We start from the raw sequence: 19,840 nt of genomic DNA, 5'->3' as shown, positions 1-19,840 counted from the left end.
GATCTGACATATCCCTGAAGATTTAAACAACTGAAGCAAGTACAACTAACTATATCGATTTCTTCGGAAATAAAAACACCGCGAAGGAGGGAGTCTGTGACACCTGCGAAAATCCTTCTGTGGAAGTGATATTTTGCACTGACAGGAGTCCCGTTTTAGTCCGACAGGAAAAATGTTCTTGCGAAGAATTCCTCATGGAGGATTATCACATTTAACTCAGGATTTCTTTGTCAAATTTTCTGGATTAAGCCAATTTTTTCTCCGAACGGCTTGGGTGCGAATAAAAACCAGTTCAACCCTCATTGTGTGAATTTGCGCTGCAATTAACTCGTCATCTGTATCAAATTTGTCGATGAGATAGTTGAAATCCGTGCGATGGATTTTTCAAGCACACCATCTGCCCCGTCAGTTTGTGGGATAATTTCATTAACTCTGATATGCCACAGAGTGATCTGTGTTCCCACGGAGAAGTTTAATAAGGCAGACTGGTTGATGCATTGAATGGAACCTCTCAGCTTCAACTTCAGTCGAACGCGAAATATATCATGCTCAAATCACACGAATCCATTCAAGTTTTTTGAAAACAGACGAACTCGTGACCATATGTCTACAGACGAAATGGCCTAACCAAACGTCAAAACTTTGGATAAATAGCGCAGGGATCATATAACTGTTTTTTATCCACAGGCGATGGTACCTATCCATTTGCCAAATTTTTATTGGGGGCTTATCTTTCAGTGTATAAATAGACTATTATTTGTTCGAAACGTTAACGCAAATTTCGCACGCTGAAATGCTTTGTTCATATGACACCTAGTTTGACAAATGAAGCATGAAATAAATTTTTCAAGAAAAGAATATGAATGAACATGAATTCTTAGTGATGATTGTTACAAATGGGTACGTAAAATGACCTGAGGAGTGTTGCTAGGACAGGGGAGGATAAGAACTTTGTTTTCTGTATAGTGTATTCTGAGGTGTTGGCTCCATAAAGTGTTGATACGGGACAGGATCACTCTCATGCTCCACGTGAAATATGTAATTGGATGCATTGTACTGAAGATGGAGCGTCTGAAGCTGATAGCTCAGACGCACTAGTTTCTTTAGGATTCACCAGGTGGATCAGAGGGAATTGACTCTGTGCATTTGGTTGGCAGTTTTTGGCTATTCCCTCCACTACCATGCGTCAGTGATCGGGTTAAAACTTTGCCACTTCAATCACATATAACCGTGGTCCTAACCGGCTGCTAACCACTTCAGACGGCCATCTGGCTTCCTTTCACGTGAAGAATCTAATTACTGCTATAAGCCAACACTAACAAACAGTTTGTCACAAAAGATGGTACATTGCATATCACTCATTCAAAGCTATGTGGAACGCTAGATTTCTTGTTTACCTGCACAAATGGGCAAACAAATTAAAATGGGATATTTTAAAGCCGATTTCATTTGAACGTTTGCGAATTTTTGTCTCTTTTGCATTGATTTTACAGCAGCTTTGGTGGCAAAAGAGGATGTAGTGAGTGGGAGTCAATACGTTTATTGATTTTGACAAGGAAATATTAACAAAAGTCAGCAATATGGGCGGTAATGTTAGAGATTTTATTCGCCGTTTAGCCGAATGGGATAATGTTGATTTGAGACTACTTTTCATACCATCACTGACAACAGCCCACAATATGAGATCAGACGCAAGGTATTCTTCAACAGGCTCATGACACGATGAACGTCATGCGGTAAACGGAATCATTTTTGTAGGAGCAGCATCCTGTAAGTCAAGCCGTCGTATGCTTAAATGTGAACTACAACATACGACTGTTTTGTCCTCAATGGGAATCACAAGCAGTGCGCATCTTACATAACCCCGAATAGTTTTGGAACCCCGAACTTCTGGCCAGTAATATGAATATTTGAACGTTCTGTTGCAAGCGGCAATCGCCATTTTGAGTAGCTTGCACTTAAACAGGATAAAGCACAACTCATGCTTCATCACAGAATCCACATCACATGGTCGCATGTTGATCGACTCCTCGAATGAGTTAATTACACTGCTGCTCAAACGCTCGTAGATGAAGTGTTCAGCATTCCAACTGATAGTCAGGACGTCGCCGGTAGGAAACCCCTTGGGGTTTTGAGAAGTGTGCATTGCTCATGATCTCTATGAAGGACAAAACAGATATAATATATACTGTACTTTTCGGTTTTCAACGCAGACTAGCTTCACCTAGAAGGTAACATCTCAATTGGACATTTCCAAATTTTTTCACACTACCAATGATCACTCTATACATTCTCAAAATCTAGCAGGTTCATGCTTTCCGGTTGTTTTGCATCAGCCGTCCCCTTACAATACCTTTACAATAGACAGGCGTCTAGCAGTTTAGAAAATTTTGACCGCCAGACCCGTTTCTGGTGTCAGCCGACTTACCAGAAACATATATTCATATTTAGAAAACAGGATGTTGTTTGAAAAACAGCTGAGAAGCCCTCAGTATTAGTTGCATCAACCATCAAGAGGGTTCGTTAGAACCTTTACACAGTGTGGTGGTATTTGTGACCTGATCATGTGGCTAGTTGGATATCTGGTGGCAACCAACGTATACGAACTGCTTTTGAACATATAGTTTTACGAAATGATGAGTTTCATGAAGGTTTGAATACTTGTGAAGCCGCCAACCAGTCGTCATGCATGTATGAACACCAGAACGAAAAGTGGAAGACTACATATCATGTGCGAGATTCGGAAACTCCAGTTAGGGTCCATACTTCAATGCCATGCCCAATACTCTCACAACTACCGGCATTGCTAATAGGTGGGCTCCCTGCGTACTTATGACACTTTTATGCGTGGCACATGGCGTTGAAGGTACGTTTTTGCCATTTAATCTCACACCAGACCCAGTATGACGGTCACTTTGTGCCTGATGTGCGAGTCTTGACTGTGCTAGCGCACACTGCGCCTTGAAGAGCATTCACCATTGTTTGTCCTTTCTTTGGTTGTTGGTCCTTAGACGTGTGTTCCCATACCAAAATCTTTACATACTTTGGGATTCACCTCATCAGACTGGCACTGCCCTTGGCATGATCACGAATGAGACGTTTCTCTCTTTTCTCCCATATTCTCCTGTTATTCCTTCGCATTCATCGCTTGCACTCACTTTTTATGTTTGTGACCATGCTCTTCAAAAATAAATAAATGATAATATGAAGACAGTCGGCGAGGCTGAACGCTGTTGGTCTAACACCAAAGAGCCAAAGTGCGCCACTCAGTAGTGATGGATTAATAAATGAATTGTCGACTTTGAGAAAATTCGGGTACATTCACAGAATGTGAGGGCAAAGTAAAGCGCCAATTATTCTACCGTTTAAGTTTGGGTAAGACCTTAAGGAAAACGAGAGATATTCCCTGTTGCTGTTTTGCTGTGAGTGTTGTCCCGAATACGGTGCAGACAAAGCCCTTAAAATCTATGGTAATGTATGACCCGATTACGAATTTGTTGTATGCTCACGACGGGGAGGAGCCAATTGCTCAGTTGTAGAATGGTCTCCTGAGGAGGGGTAACTACGGAAAAGAAGCTTATGGGACGGTTTGCTTCTGCGTAATCCATGAATCCAGCGACAGTGCAGCAATTTGTCAAAGTCCCTAAAAACGATGTTCAGAGAGTTTAGATTGTCTTGTATAGGCGACCAATTGTGACTGGATCTAATCTTAAAAACGTGTTTCATTTGTTGCTCTGAGCCCAACTGCCTAGTCTACGGTTAGATTGAGTAGCATTAGTAATCTTTTATGATCCCATTTTTGGGGCGCTCTTATCATAACTATCATTTTATTGAACTTCTTCACAATGACAACAGTATCTTACACATGCATCTGGAAACTACGCTAGAAAGTGCTGCTTAAGAACCGGCCTCTATTTTAGGTCTATTTATTTACATAATTGTGTTGGACTTATTTTGTCAAATTTACAAGTTATACAAAACTGATCCGAAGATTGCGGAAAGGGCTTTGCCCATAACCTAACTTGATTTGTGGCAAGGAAGGAACGCAGCTGTTTACTTGACGCCCACCTACCAAAAAAGGATGGAATGAACGTTTAGTTAGTGGGTCAACTTTGAGTTTACCAATTATAGACATCCTTCCCACAAGTGATCAACCAAGTCAATATGGAGGAAGGGTTACTCAAGGTAGCAAAATATTGAGTGTATAAGGGGTACTCCACTTGTGACGAAAGTTGGAGTGTCGCAATAACAGGCAGGATGTAAAAACGTTGAAACATAGCTGAATTGCTTTATGCTTCCCGTGGTCAACAATAGTGTGCCTTAAACCACCTGACAAATGAAGCTAAAATTTGATGATATTTTTATTCTTATTTTCTATTTTTGGCTCCGTTCTGGAAATTGTAGCGCCAGCGTACTAATGGGTGCTAAAAATGGAACAGATAGCATACGCGTCTGAGGAAAACTCATGATAAAAAGCCTTACGATCGCAAAATCTTTCACCCTTCCTTTCAAATGGACCACACTGTCTCACAACTTTTCGGAAACACGTTAGTGGAGAAATTCTTGTTGTTATTGTAGACTGCGGACGTGAAAGTAGGACATCTTCGATGGAAATTCTTTGGCCTCATTACTCGACTGAAAGTGGCATGAAATTATTTTATGCTGAGACACGGAAGAATGAGACCTGAGACTAACAAAACTGGTGGTGGGCGGTCGATCCCTCAGCAACCTTATAGGTGGTGTATTAAGTTCATTAGATTTAAGTCCTTCAGGGTGCGCTTCTCTTAGTTCCGATTTCACCTTTGTCCCTTTGTTAACTACAAATTGTCGGTGGCGGCAATAAATGTTTTCACGACCAAATAACAGTGAGTTGACTACCTTGCTGTTGGAAACGATCGATTGCAACTTAACCGATTGCGGAGTGGACTCTAAATAAATTCTATTTTGTTTAACGGGACTGGTGTAGATAAGGGAACTGCAAGTGTCCTGCAACCTTGATATACTGAAATGTTGACTGAGAGGAATATAAATCAAGACGCGTGGTGGTGGGTAAACACTCGGTCAACGTTTTACATAATGTTCCTAACAGAAAGGACTAAACTGGTGCAAAATTACCGCAGTGTTTTCCTTGTGTGAACGTTAATCAGCATCATGTTTCAAAAAGACTTGAAAATCCAAAAGTCAAGTTGTCGGAATTTCACTCTCGTTTTTATCCATATTTTTATCCACACTTTTGGTCATCGACACATAACAGTAAATAACTGACAATTTTAAGGAGGTTGGATTAAAACGGGTAACCTGATGTTCCTGCAAAATATCTATTCCTTGTGGATGCATAATTCATTTACCCATACACACATTTCTAATGAGGCAAATGAAAAATCCAACATTATAACACAAGTAGCGACCGATACATCTCTAAGTTGTGTGCCAACAACGGTCCTCACTAACTCGCTTCGAACGCTGCAGCGAGCACTCTTCATGTTTACCTAACACTTACACGCACTTAAGGTGCACGGAACAAGCGGAAGAAAAGCCACAAGCTGGCTTGAATGAAGAGGTCATTTTGCAAACTTTTGTTGCTTGTGAACGACAGCGAAACGATTTGCTGCCTACAAAAATGGCATTAGTTTGTTCCGCATTTCATGTCAGGTGGGGGAAGAACGCAACAAGTAAGTTTTGCCGTGCCCATGATCATTCATGCATGTATTAACGGACAAAGCGTTTTTCTGGTGATTGGACTTGCCCTGATACACGCACTGAATGCCAGATTTGGCAAATATTTCGTGGTACACCATTATAAAGATAATGTCATGTAAAGCTCAGAACATCCGAAATGAAAGGAATCGCCGCATTCAGTCTGACAAAGGAAAGCATAGCATCATGATGTATTGGGACTGTAGTCCCAAGTCAGACGACTGTGCTTTTGTAAGGTCGTACTTCCGTCACTGTGGGTGGCATTTCCAAAATGACTTTTCTGATCGAATGTCAGCTGTTAGATGGATGTTAACAGTAATGTTTCTGAGTTGTCCTGGTGTGGCTAAAAACCAACTGAAACTCTAGATAAATGGTATTCGAATAAAGTGGATTAACATTATGGGAAGCGATTGACGGGCTTGATAAACCTTTCAATCGTTGCTAGCGTAGAAAAATATGAGGATTTGTGATGTAGATTCGGTTCCGTAAGTGAGGCTAGTTTATGCTGAAAAGCCAAGAAACACTTAGAGCAATGCGCAACTCACGAAACTCTAGAGAATTTTGAAACCACGACCTCCCTGCTAACATTTGAGCACTTCAACGTTCGGTTCAAGCAACCGATCGGCCGTATGATTGGCTCCACTTAGAAAAACTGTATTTCCATTAACTGTTCAAGTGTAAAGTCCACTCTTCAGACTCCATACGCAGTGGAGTCAAGTTTCAGAGGCATCTCAGACTGTCCTTAATTGACGTGATTCAGCAACTTTGAATCACATAGAAGTCCACCAGCCTCACAAAGGGGTCTGTTTGTATGTTTCGCACCGCACGTTCCTTAAATATTTTTTAATGCTCCTCTCGCTATATAGGCTCGCAAGTTCTACGTCTGCGACCGAAGACGGCAATCAAATGCTTACATATCGTGGCATATGTCTTCCTCAAAAAAACCGAATTCTTGTAAAACTGATTAAGATAAAACGATTTATCTAGTAAATGTTAATACCAGGATTATGAGGAACTATAAGTAGATGTAGTTTTTTGGTGGTGACTATTGTTTGATGTTTGATGAATATACTCACTGGGTTTGAGACAAAAGTTTAGAGGAAGAGAGTTAAGACCTTGAAGCACGTAATCGTTTTTCATCGACACGAAAGTGCTATATTTATCTTCCTAGTGTCAACTGACGACAGAGGTGTTATATTACCAATGCTACAAGCACTCAGAAGTTTCTAACACGTGCACAGATTTCACAGCTATGAAATCCGCAGTTCGAATAAAACCAGCACGAAGAATTCCCAGAGAGTAATAGGGCCTGCGCCTCTTAAGTAATTGTACTAGTGTTGCAGACGTTTGTAGAAAGCACTGATTAATGCAAACACAGTGGCTAATGAAATAACTCACATGACCGATTTGAAAACATATCGTCTAGTTCGAATGGGATAATAATAAAATATTAGGACACATTTGCTTAGCATACCACATAATGGATTATCCAAGCAGAAGGCAGGCGAGGCACATGAGTAATGTTAGGCTGTTTTATTTTTATAACTCCAATTTTTAGCACATTATTGTATTGATGACAGTATTATCGTAACAGCATGCGTATTGTTCAAATGAGAGTGATTTAGAATAAACGAGACTAATGTTCTCAGTAATGTATGAACTAACCATCAGTAAGCGGTAGCATATGCACACGGTGGTAAGTAATGAGGGAGAATTTTCGCATTGGCCCGAAAGATGCAGTTCTGACGAGGGAAAAAATCGAATTATATTTGAAAACCCTTCACATGGAGCAAGGACGATGTCAATTGAAGGTTTATTAACCGTATATCTAACTGACAACTAAAATGGACCGATGGTGGCTTTATTTGGAAGCATTCTATCACGGAGAGACTGAACTATGATGTGATGACCCACTGAGCTGTACTGGGTGGTGGTTGTGCAACAGTCAAAGTGTCTCTCACACCAGGTTGAGTAAACGTTAGAGATCTCACCGGCGTAGTTCACTGGCCCTTCAGGTTGGGATGTGGGACGTGTGTGATGAATTGCTATACAAAAGTCTTACTGAACTTGCATTCTCAGCCAAACACTGCTGTCTTAGGGTCAGGATTTTGAGCCAGAGGCTTTTGTTGAGAAACATAATCCCACTTCTGTCCAGGTCTGGGTGCTCTGACACTATCCCAGCCCACGTACAACCGTGGCATTTACAACTAACAGTAGTATCATTCACCTTCAGCTGACACGTGGGATAGAGCGGGGCGGGAAAGCAAAAACATGCTGCTGCTGGCGCCTCTTGTCATACACTCACGTATTCGGTTTTCTACCATACCCCAACCCAATGTGAATACTCCCTCCGAAGGTCCCGTCACTAAGGCTGTTTGATTTGTTCGCCTTGCATCATGCTCAGCTTCAACTTCTGTGTCATTTGGCATCAGTTACAGCCCTAAACACTTGGAAGTATGTCCTCGAACCTCAGAAGCCGGCCTACTTATCCGTCTTTAATGTTCGCACTCTGAAGCAAGCAGGCAAACAATCGATTATTGTTCGTACACCGGATTTCCACTGCATTTATCTATTCAGTCTGTCAAAAAATACATACAGGAGGCAAGTACTGTAAATAAAATGACTACCCTTCACTATTTTCCAGGGTAGTGGTGACGCAAAAGTCACCAGAGAAGATGTAGCGTGGATTTAGTGTTGAACCATGGAGTAAAATCGTCTCTAGTTGATTAGATGCCCGTAGATAATCTCCTATGTGCACTTTATTTGGCATCGTCTGTGAAAGAACCTCGAGAACGTGGGATCCTTCGGTCGTTTTTGTTGTGTTTGACCGCATCAACTGTAGCTCCGGTTGTTACAAGGACGATTTTTGTGATGCGCTATGTGCTGTTTTACGAAGGACTGAAAGCTCGGACATCGTTGTGGTTACTGGTGTCATCAAGGAGCGCTGCTGAGGTACAACTGGATGGTCGTATTGGATTGGACAAGAGACATACGGACAAAGGACGCGCCGGCTGAAGATGTGTGCAAACTAAAGATTAACGACACGGATTAAGTGAACAGCGGGAATCGGTTTACAACATGCTGCCCATCAACGGACCAGTCTAGAATCTAAAATAGGCCACATAGCCATCAGTTGCTTGTGACGATAGTGAAAAACTGCGTGAAATCCATGATTACGCTTGTGTGCTGCTACTTTTCAGTTTTTTGAGGCTTCTACAAAACACGCGTACCTGGCTTAGCCAGTGAGAAGCTAGTGGAGCCAGAATTAAAACAAACTGTTAGAACTGGCTGAAAACCCGGCGATAGGTCTCTTCTCGTTGCAACTACAGCTCATTCCGACGCCAGGTGGAACTAAGTGTCCGGGCAGACCGAAAAGCTTGGTGTAAATGAAAGGTCGAAGAAACAGGAGGTGCAAAAATGCTAGAAAATCCTGCACGCTATTTCACTTGATTTGTTCGACTGGTCCTCGGAAGCTTTTCATCAGCATAACTATCAGGGTCAAGAGTTTTTAACTCTTGAGTGGAGTACGTCAAACAGCAATTCACTGGGCCTATTGCTACCTCAAGTCCACACCGCCGGCCTTCAAGTGGGAGGCGGACTGTGAATAGGTAGCTCTCCTTAGCCTCTTTCCAAGCGTCATTGGGCACCTGACCTGACGGAATTTGATGTGCTCTTTTCGAAAATGGTAATATATTAACTGACCAACGCCTCTAAAGCTTTATAAGGCTTATCTTAGAGAAAGAAACCGCTCCGAACCACTGGCGTGAGTTAATAGTAGTAAGCATTTTGAAAAGGCATGCCCACATCGAATGTGGTAGTTAAAGAAGCTTCAGGTTGATTTCCATTGCATCAAAGACCCAGGCGTCACTGATTCTTGATCGTCGTATGACTGCACACGAATCCTTGACCCGTGAACCTTACGCGGGATTTTGACCGGGTAGCTATGTCAGCTACTGGAGCAAGACCATATGTACACACGGCCCACAATCTTGGTGTCCCTCGACTTCAAGGGTGCATTATCCTCTGTTTACTACACTTACTCAACACGATATGCGCCAAGAGTTTGTGGACATAATCCATTTCCTATATTCACCTACTTCTGGGCCTGTGAGAGAACATGGTGAGCTTTTTAAAAGCTTTCCTACAGGAAGTAGTGTTCAACAAGGATTTCCAATCTCTTCGCTGTTATTTATTAGCGTTGATAAAAAATGAGGCAAAACCTGGAAGGTCCCCGGTACTCCGTTAATAAAGTCATTTCTGGTGAGAACTTTGTCAATCTGGAGTACGCAGACGGCATAGTCCAGATCTTTTAAGATGAACGTAAAGCACAAGCCCTGTTGAATAGACCGACCACCGTGGTATCGTATTTCGGTGTGCGCCTTTCACTTTCAAGGTAAAAGTCATGCTTCATTACGTGCAGTCTCCAAATATACCCTTTGAAGTTCAGGGAATTATCGGAGGTTGTGGAGACATCTACACTCCTTGATAGTTGCAGTAGCTTTGACTGAAATTTGTCTGGTGAGGTCAGTGCACAAATTTGAAAGAACCGAAACACGTTTGCTAAATTGTCTCATCTGTGGCGTCAAAATGGCATCAGTGTATCTTAAGTGTTGCGTCTACCAGGCTAAATTAAGGGGCTAGTGTTGTATGGTTACGAGATGAATTTTGCCGACAGCTGATGTAAAGTGTCTTCATGTCGGCTTCAGAGGGATGTTTCGAGAAGATGGTACGAATTAGTTCTAGGAAATTTGAAGGGAGAAAGTGGTGTTCAGCTGTCCAGAGCTGGCCGCCAGTTTGTTATAGGGCCGGTGAATTCAGTAAGCGAGCAGTTGTGACCCCATCCTGACAAGGTATTCAGTGCTAGTGATAGTAAATGCGTCGTTTGTCGGAAACTCGCCTTTTCTTGGTTTGCCACAATCCCATGGTCATTCAATTGGTCTTCAGTCATGCCACATTCTGTCGGCATTTGTGCAACCTTTTGAAGCCTTAGTAAGCACATAATTTTGCCTCCATAGATTTGTATCAAATACCCCTTTTTTTTACCTGTGCATAGATCCAGTGATGCGTTTCCTTCATAAGCTGACTCTAGTATCTTTTCTACTGACACAAGTGCTTTGGCCGCTAATGTTTGAGCACTTGATGGTGTATCCCTTTACCCTTTTTTATAGCTAACCACCAAACGCACAAAATATACGTCTGCCGTTTACATGAAAACTGATTAATAGTTGTGACAACGGATTGCTCTGCTCATGCCATGCAGAACTGTTTCCACCCTATACCCTGTAAAACATTTCGATCCAATGGTACGAAAGAGACTTCCTCGGTTGCGTATAATGTTGTGCTGTCTTCTGTGTAGAACGGGATCTAGGTTTGTTCAATCGCAAACGCTTCCCCGGCATGGCATGAGTCTTCTTTGCCTTTATCCCTCTAAACAACATCCACTTTCCCCTGCAAAGCGGAAACATTCTTCCGTGAATTTAGCAATATATTTGATGCACCATTCATTAAAGCTGACAAAATCCGAGGCTTGTTTAACCGGGAGGTTATTCCATTTTGAACCACGGACCGCGAAATCACTCCGTAGGACTTTCACATGGTGGATACTATTTCACAATAAACCCACTGAAAAGCATAGGTTTCCCATGTTTTGACCCTTATGTCCCTTGATATTTCAAACCTGACTACTTGCTTAACAATATAAAATTGAAGGCTCAACGATCACCGATTAGATAAGCTCCGGACAGGTGAGGGAGAACTAACCTCTCAACTTTAGTGACCCTTTTGTGTGTGGTTTGCGATCGAACAAACGTTCCTTTTGTTTAGCCTCAGGCTAACAGCGTATTCCACAAGTCACTAATCTACTAAGCCTGGCCTGTTGGTTTATGGGGTCAGCCTGACTTGGCTCACCTATTGCACCAAGCATTCACGTGCAACTCCCACTGGTGTATTAATTATTTCGTCTAGTAGCCACCCCGCGGCTACTCAAATACCGGTGATTCTAGACAAATATAACCTTAGGTTTTGGTTTATCGACCAATTTGCTTGAGTATTTGGTCTGCTTATCGATTGAGAAACGTCGGTCGATAGATTCAAGACATGTTTATTGATCTAGGTCATTATATCTGACTGCGTCCGGGGAGAGTGAACAGAAAAGACCTCAACCTGAGCGTCCTTTAAACTGAATTAACTGTACTATTTTGAAAAGCGACTTGCAAAGGGCCTGTAAATCTTCAGTGATGGGCAACACTTTTTGACGATCGTCTGCGTGACGAGCTTAAACTTGGAAGATAAAACATGAGCATATTCAAGTGTTAAATTGAACGTACTACGCCAAAGCTGTTTCTTATTAACCCCCTTTTGAAATAAACCCACCTGGGGTATGCGACCTGAAAATCCGTCAGCATGTGAAGTATTGATAGTCCATGTGAGAAAAAATGTATTCGTTGGATTCCAACATACTAGGAATCCTCACGCAACCCATGAATCAGTGATTCACTGAGTGACGATCGCTTTGGTAACAGTGATGATGCCCAACCTCCCGAACTTTCTCCCTCTGGAGTTTTCATTCCCCGCTAATGAGTAACTAATTTCCTGAGATTTCCAACCCATTTAAAATAAAAATATGGATGTATGCAGATAACATCACAAAACGCTTCCATGACATATTGTCCATCAAGAGATCAGTAAAAGTTGACAATTTATGAACGGTTTAAGGGCCGGTGTTGTTGTGTGCACTCAGCAAAATATAATAGTCCAAAGAAGTGGAGGAGCAACGAATCAAAGAAAAGGATGGAGAAACTTGAAAGGGTGTAATAACTCTTTAAATGGTGTGTACTAATAGATACTGTGGCAGATTCACATGGTGGGAGTCGAAGTAATCATCTAGTACTTTCATTACCTCCTTCAATATTTACTGACTTCCAGCAAACCAAGGAATATGTTTATAACCGTTTGTATTCTTTTCAAAAGCCGTGCACCAAATTGTAGTTTTGAGTTATTTTAGAATAATAATACTGATTAGACAGCCGAGTTTCTCTAATTACAAAATACACAGTGCTTTTCACACCATATTTCTAGCTTCAAGGTGTCTACCAGGCCTACATATATTTAAGTTAGGAATCCTGAAATCTTTATCAACTAAAATGATGCACCGGTGTTGGTAGAATTCCATTCTGTTCATTGAGGCCCGTGGCAAACACTGCATCGTTATCGCATTACTAGTTGAGCCCGTCTCAAGCCACAGTCAGCATATCTTCATTGGTGTTTCTTACGTTGAATTCTAAAGATCTTATGGGTACATCAAACCGTAATCTACGTGTTTTAGCATAAATGTAGGAGAATTAGTGTGAAAAATCTATCCACTTTAGAGATGGATTCGACTCTAATGATGAATTGATTGATGCCTTGAATAAACTGAGCGGGAAAATAATTATAGGGCATACCATCAACTCAAGCAAATTGAACACTACATTCGAATTGCAGCCTTAAGTGGAAAAAAATGGCAGTTAGTTAAAACGTCGTCGATGAATGTTTTGGATTTTTGTTGTACATTTCTTGAACATCCGGCTGGTGCTGGTTGAATCGCTCGAAATTCTCATGAACTCAGTGTAACTGGTACTCTGTAAGAAAAGGACAAAGCATATGGATCACTGTATGAAGCAGTTGATCAAACTAGAAGTTGACAATGTCAGTGAGATTTTTTCCTTGTTGCTGGTAAAGATTCCGGAAGAATTCGTTTGTTTGAGACTTGCCGCTTCACTGGTTTCTCATTTATTCTTGTGAGTAGTGTTTGAGTAGATTTATGTCCACGAGATAGCTTCCCAAGTTTTGTTACTCATCCTGTTTCTATTTCGACAGTGGGCTGTGATCTACTGAAAGATTTTACTCATCTTACATTTCAGTAACCTTCAGGAGTGGAATAACAAAGGAGTATTGTGTCGACTATCGTCCATCTTTACGTGGCCGTGAGAAATGTGCTCAAGTTCACTCAGACGAGATACAAAAAAGGATATTTGGCATAGGATTAAATGTTTTTAATACTTTTGAGATTACTTCTATGGTGGCATATGGAACAACCTGTCTCGTTTCGAACGGAGCTAATGTAGCGCTTCATGAACGCATTACCTTGCGTGTGACGCAGAACTAACTGTAGCTTTTTGACAATAGTGGTTCACATGAGGACCGAAACGTTTACATGCGCGCACAAGAACTGGGAGAGCATTCATGATGGTAACAATTGACACAGAAAGACAAGTTGACAGCGGTGCACACTAACATCACGTTCCGTTCGCTTCTTCCCATCCGTGGAATGGCGACCAGACAGTGATTTTGTGAGATTAAATCCTAGCAACATGAATACAACTATTGTGTTGCGTGCAGTTTGATCACAAAGTGTTTATCACAATGATCGTTTGTGTTGCAGTCCTTCCTAAACCTAACAACAATGAAGCTGGATTTCATGAATACATATGCGTAAACTGTGAATAGTTGATATAATCACTATACAAAGTATCATGAAACTAGAGTAAGAGCTAGAGAGCTTCTATGATTAGCCGCATTGTCACAACAAAAATTCAAAGGGCTTATGTTACATTGAAGGCATATTTCTCGAATCACTTCGAGTTCTCAAGGTATCCCTTCTGGCTTAAACGTAGAATTAGTTGACACTGTTTCAAACACCCAATGAGATGAGGTTAGCCACTTATGGAAGAACTTTGGATTAAGTTATTTATGGAGACTGACAGACGAGAACGCAAAGATGGCGTCGGTTTATGATTTCATTATCAGTTTCGCTTAAATTCAGGTAAAAATTTTATAACATTTTTATGTAGACCACGTTTACCAGTTTAACAGCAGTAAGTAGACTATATCCTATCTGGGTTCACAACACTGGACCAATGACATCCTCCATTGAGCCTAATTCAATCCAAAGTGCAGGTATCAAGGCCATCAGAAGCACCGCAAATGCTTTCAGTGCTCATGAAGAATGGTGCACTGTTGTGCCTCAGTTGTTTCCTCAGGGAGAGGCGGCAGGTTTGAGTTCCGTGAAAGGACACTGTATTTCCGCTCTCATTTCACGTGCATGGGCCTGCATTCAATATTTTTTCCAGCATAAACTAATAGTCCGTTGGGGAACTAAGGAGGATTGATATATCTTCCAGTAGTTTGAGTTAATTCGGCTGCTTACCGCCATGCAAGCATAGGGAAAGTATGGGGACCAGTGATTTTCAAAAGTTCACTTGAGCCCGAGATAGATCCACTGATCAGATACGGTTTGCGGCAACAAGTCTGACGTGCGATAAAAAATGCGGAAGAAACCCCCTTTGTATCAGTTCCTGATCCGTTAGAATCAAAAGGACTAATGTGTGTTTACTTTGCACATCAGAGTGACAGCATGTCACATTGGCTGTCGCTTGGTAACATAGCCATTCCGCTTTGTTTGCTCATACAGGAGAGCGATTAAGTGAAAACATGGGACGGCCGATATCGTCCCATCTTTCTTCGTTATTTTCGCTAAACTCCGGACATTCCAGTTGAGAGTCACTCCTATGTAGATCCCAGCTGCGGGCATATCTGTCAGATACTCATGGTATTGATCCACTGCATGCCACCACCTGCGTATGCTGCCTTGCGCTTTTCATTCAGGCTTCGTTCTCCGGTTTTATTGCAGTTTTTCACTCAGAAACCCCTAAACAGATAGGTCGAAAACAGTCTCTTGTGTCTACTACATCTCTGAAACTCCAATGCAAAATCCAAACAGCTGTTGGACTTACGCCACTCCCCCCATCTAGATGCTAGGGACTATGAATTTCGGGTGAACTTACAGATACTGCAGTGAACCTTGCCAGTTCATCGAGCTGAGAATTGCATTCTCCCAAGAACCACGAATCTACATAGGCAAATAGGGTCTGCATGTATTATTTGGCTCAAATGGTGCGGATGACTTTTGTGCTTTATGACAATTTGGCCGCGCAAACTACTCTAAACTGACCAATACACTCACCTGTCTGCCAATCCGATTTTCAAGGGAGACTCACCTTAAACTTAGCTGAATCTCTCGTTTATGTCATTTCTCAAATGAATGTGCTGCACTACGTCGCCCCACGTTTCAGTTGACACGATCTTCGAAATGTCGCAATACGTCGTGTGGACGTGACATACTACTCACAATGTTGTCGAATAAATTTCAGCAAATTTATGTGTTGTGTTTTTTTAACTGAATTCAAAAGATGGCCTTATATCTCGGTATGCATTTTGCGCCTTGAAATGGCAATATCTTGCCGCAAAATTCCCTATTTTCATTTGCTCATCTGAAACTTCAGGACAAAGAGCATGATTCTGTTAGCCGTTCATGTAAACTGGAAGTTGCTTAAGCTGTGGCTGTGCTGTGAAAGTGAAACCAATGCATGGTTAGCGAAGACCCAAGCAGTTTTCATCAACTCGCATCGTTCGCGGCGTTAAAAACGTATTTGGCTGAAACTAAAGGGTGGTTATACGAGGCAAATTTTGAGAGCACCATATTAAATTTGCTGGTTGTAGTGCGTTGAGGCATGTATTGTCAACTAATTGTCATCTGCCAAAATCAGCGTTGTTGCTTCCTTCAAGCGACTGCCGGTTAACTACAGGCCATGAAATGGCAACGATGACTGAAAGTGGACACTATCAAACTGAGTACTGTGGGATCTTTGTGTTTACCTGGATGTAACCCGTTTGATTTCTCTTGTGTTCTGGTTAGAAACCCTCCTTGACATGGCGTATAACCAATTTCAGTGGCACGCGTGCTGTCATTGCTTAGTCAGTTTGTCTGGCTGGATTTCTTCAGTAGTTGTGCACCCGGATTGCCAGTTATTTTTCAAACAAGAGGATAGCCACCGAGCTAAAACAATACAAGTTCACTGAGGATATATCAGTACATTCTTTTGGAAACGAGGAGAACGATGGTTGAGGTCAAAGAAACTTATTTTAATTTGATCATTGTAAGTGCCATTTTTGTTGTTACCATTGGTTTATTGGTGACGGTGAATAGAAGTGATGGCTTAACACGGCAACTGGTTTTAGATCTGTCACAGTTGGTGGCGAGTCTGGTTATCGAGAAGCGGATCTACATAGATCAAACAGGGCTGGTCAAATTACAGTTTGATCATTCGAATGAGCTCGCCCAATCCCATGAGTCTTCCTCTGTCGTATGGGTGTTTTTTTCTCTATATCAGGACGCTCTTTGATTCCAGAATAATGCTGCCTAACAGATGCAGGATGAAACCTGTTAAGTATACAGGCACATGCGAAACGTAGCTTTGTAGGGGACTTATTGAAGACTAGGTCCCAAAATGAATCCCAGCCAAAAGGTTGTGAGGACTGCTGAACGTCAGCTAATGTGTGGTTTCATTCTTCGATTGGATGCTTTATCCGTCAAGAATTTACTCACACGTCCAGCTTCCAGCAATATGTGATAAACCTACTCACTCTGGGTTCACCAGGAACTAATATCATTAGCAAGTAAGGAGCGGACACACTAGGTTCTCAGATTTCGATGGCCGAAACCCCTCGAAAGCACCGGTAATATTCGATAAACCAGAACTCTTTTGACATGCTTCCAGTGACCAATATGCGACGTTTACACTCCATTTGATTGAATACATAGTCACAGACGCTGACAGTCAATGGACGAGTATCAACTGGATTTGCTCTCTACCTGGGGCAGTTGTTTGTTAAAACTCAGAGGTTTTGGTCTCATCTTACGCTTTTTCGGGTCATTTCAGATCATGACAGTGACAAGTCTGTAATCCACAATAGCCTCGGCCAACACAAAAAAACAGATCAGCAGCAGGCAATGCAGGCCAACTGGTGATGTGATAAAAACTTCGGTTGTTACGTTGAAGTAACTGGGCGTACGAACAGTGACATGGAAGATATCTTTACGTTTGAGACTAAAGCAGCAGCCTCGCCAGACATTTGGTTACTGCCTTACCTAGAATAATACTGTGTACAGACCTGTTCGATGCACCACCGACTCAGATAGTTAATAATGGTAGCTGAACGAGTCCAGGAATCCTAGAACTGGAGTCCCGGGTAAGTCTGAGTAAACAATCCATTGATAATCGCTGAAGACGCGAGGCTCATACACCTCAATGTACTATCTGGTGCATTTCAGAGAATATCTGTGCCAAAAATTTCAGAAAAAACTTCCATTTCTGTTCTAATTCTTTACAAAACCACTCTTTCTGTTACGAAAGCTGGAGGAACGTTCGACAAAACCAAATGGGAGAAATCCAGCAGGCTGGGACCATCTTTGATATATCAGTGTGGCGAGGTTTTCTAAAACTATGCTACTCTATTTCTTCTGCTCTGCTCGTCAGACAGAATCTCCGATAAGTGAATTTTCTTTGCTGGTATGCAACAGATCATTTCTCTGCCATGCTACTATTCGCTGTAGTGATTGGTATTTCGGTCAGAATTCGCTGCTTACTGATTTCCCGCACACCGTAGAACCCCGTTTATCCGAGTAGAAAAATAAGTGAGATAACTGGAGTTGAATGTAAAAACCACAAACATCAAAGGGAACAAATTACTGTGTTTGTTATACATAGGCGTATGAGAATAGATGTTCTGAATTTGTAGAAGTCCATTTTCCCGAAGTGCAGAGTATGGACAATTTCTGAGCTCAAGGCAGCTCTTACTGTTCTGCTCACGCACGCACATGTTTGCCTGAAGTTCAAGTCTAGCCAAGAATCAATCTTCGCATTGTCCAATTAGCAGATGGTGAAATGTTATTTACTCAACTATTGGTCGTGTAAATCAGCTCGTCCCATCATCCATGTTATTCTGTTTATTCTGTCACGAAGTATCCAAAGGAGCCGGACCTTAATCAGAGAAGGCCACATATAGTCCGGGATAAAATTCAATCATGCAGTTCTGAAACGTCAAGTTGTTCCACTTTCAGTCCACTTTTGATCGTGGCGCGCTAAGCGGTTGCCGACATAAGCGACCACCAGTGGCCAAATATTACCGACTGATCTTCGTAGAAAAACGATTTCTAAAGATTTGGTGATATCTATGTAACTGATGGATCGTCAAATCATCAGAGATCCATTGAGCTACGTTTTTTCGTTTAAGATAATGCACTCAGTCAGGTTGAGAGCGGGGGCTGTTTAATACTGATTGCTCTAGACTTTGAACCAGTCGTGGATGAATGCAAGATATTTTCGACCTACAAAGCACACACCTAGCTATGAAACGCACCATAGAAGTGAATAGTTCAACAGTTCCAACGCTGCTCCATTTTGATAAGACGAATTGCTCTTGATGAAATCTACAAAGATCATTTGGAGAAATGCTGTTCCTCTTATATGTCAGTTTCAAAACAGTTCTAAGCGAACCGTGACTAACCAGTCTTATACGCGGTGCATCGATCTGGGTTTTATAATGCCTACGGAATTTTCGCTCCGTAAGAAGATAATCAGGAGGTACAACCTATGGGAAGACGTAACTAGGAATAATCCTTATAGGTTCCCCTTGATATTTAGGGTTATGGTGACGACTGCCAAAAAAGGAATAAGAAGACAAATACCACTACGAGAGCAGATCGAAATTATCAGCTACTTATTTTCTCATGAGCGTCAGATGTGGATACTTTCACGAGATCTTCTTACTGAGTAATTTGTTGACATTTCCTGAACAGTGTGATTCAAACAGCTGCTTTGCATATTGACATGAGTTCAGTGATTCGAACGTATCCACACCGGACACCTAGTATACCCGGTGACCTTCAGACATTTTTGGATCTGAAATCCACTGTTTTCAAAAAGCCAAACGATGATGGTGCCCAGGCTACCTAACAGCTTAGCAGGCTGTTGACGATAAGCGAGACGGTTTTGCCCATTCAGTGAATTTTTTGGGATGATCAGTCCGTCAGTGAAGAATTCCTCTTATCCTGAACGTCTACTGATTACTTCCATTCTGATCCTGTTTCACCTGTTTGTCCGATTTATAGCTGTCCCATTTATGTATCTCAGTCAGAAGAGATACCGTAAGTTCACCTGCGCCATATTACATTGCTGTTTGTAAATCACTATCTTTACGCCGATCAAAAAGTTTGTGTCCGAAAAAAGTATAGGAGATAAGTTTACACACAAAAGCGCTTTAT

The sequence above is a fragment of the Opisthorchis viverrini genome (genome assembly GCF_000715545.1).
Source record: "Opisthorchis viverrini unplaced genomic scaffold opera_v5_1, whole genome shotgun sequence".
NCBI classification, from domain to species: Eukaryota; Metazoa; Platyhelminthes; class Trematoda; order Opisthorchiida; family Opisthorchiidae; genus Opisthorchis; species Opisthorchis viverrini.
Note: the sequence above shows the minus strand (reverse complement) of the source record.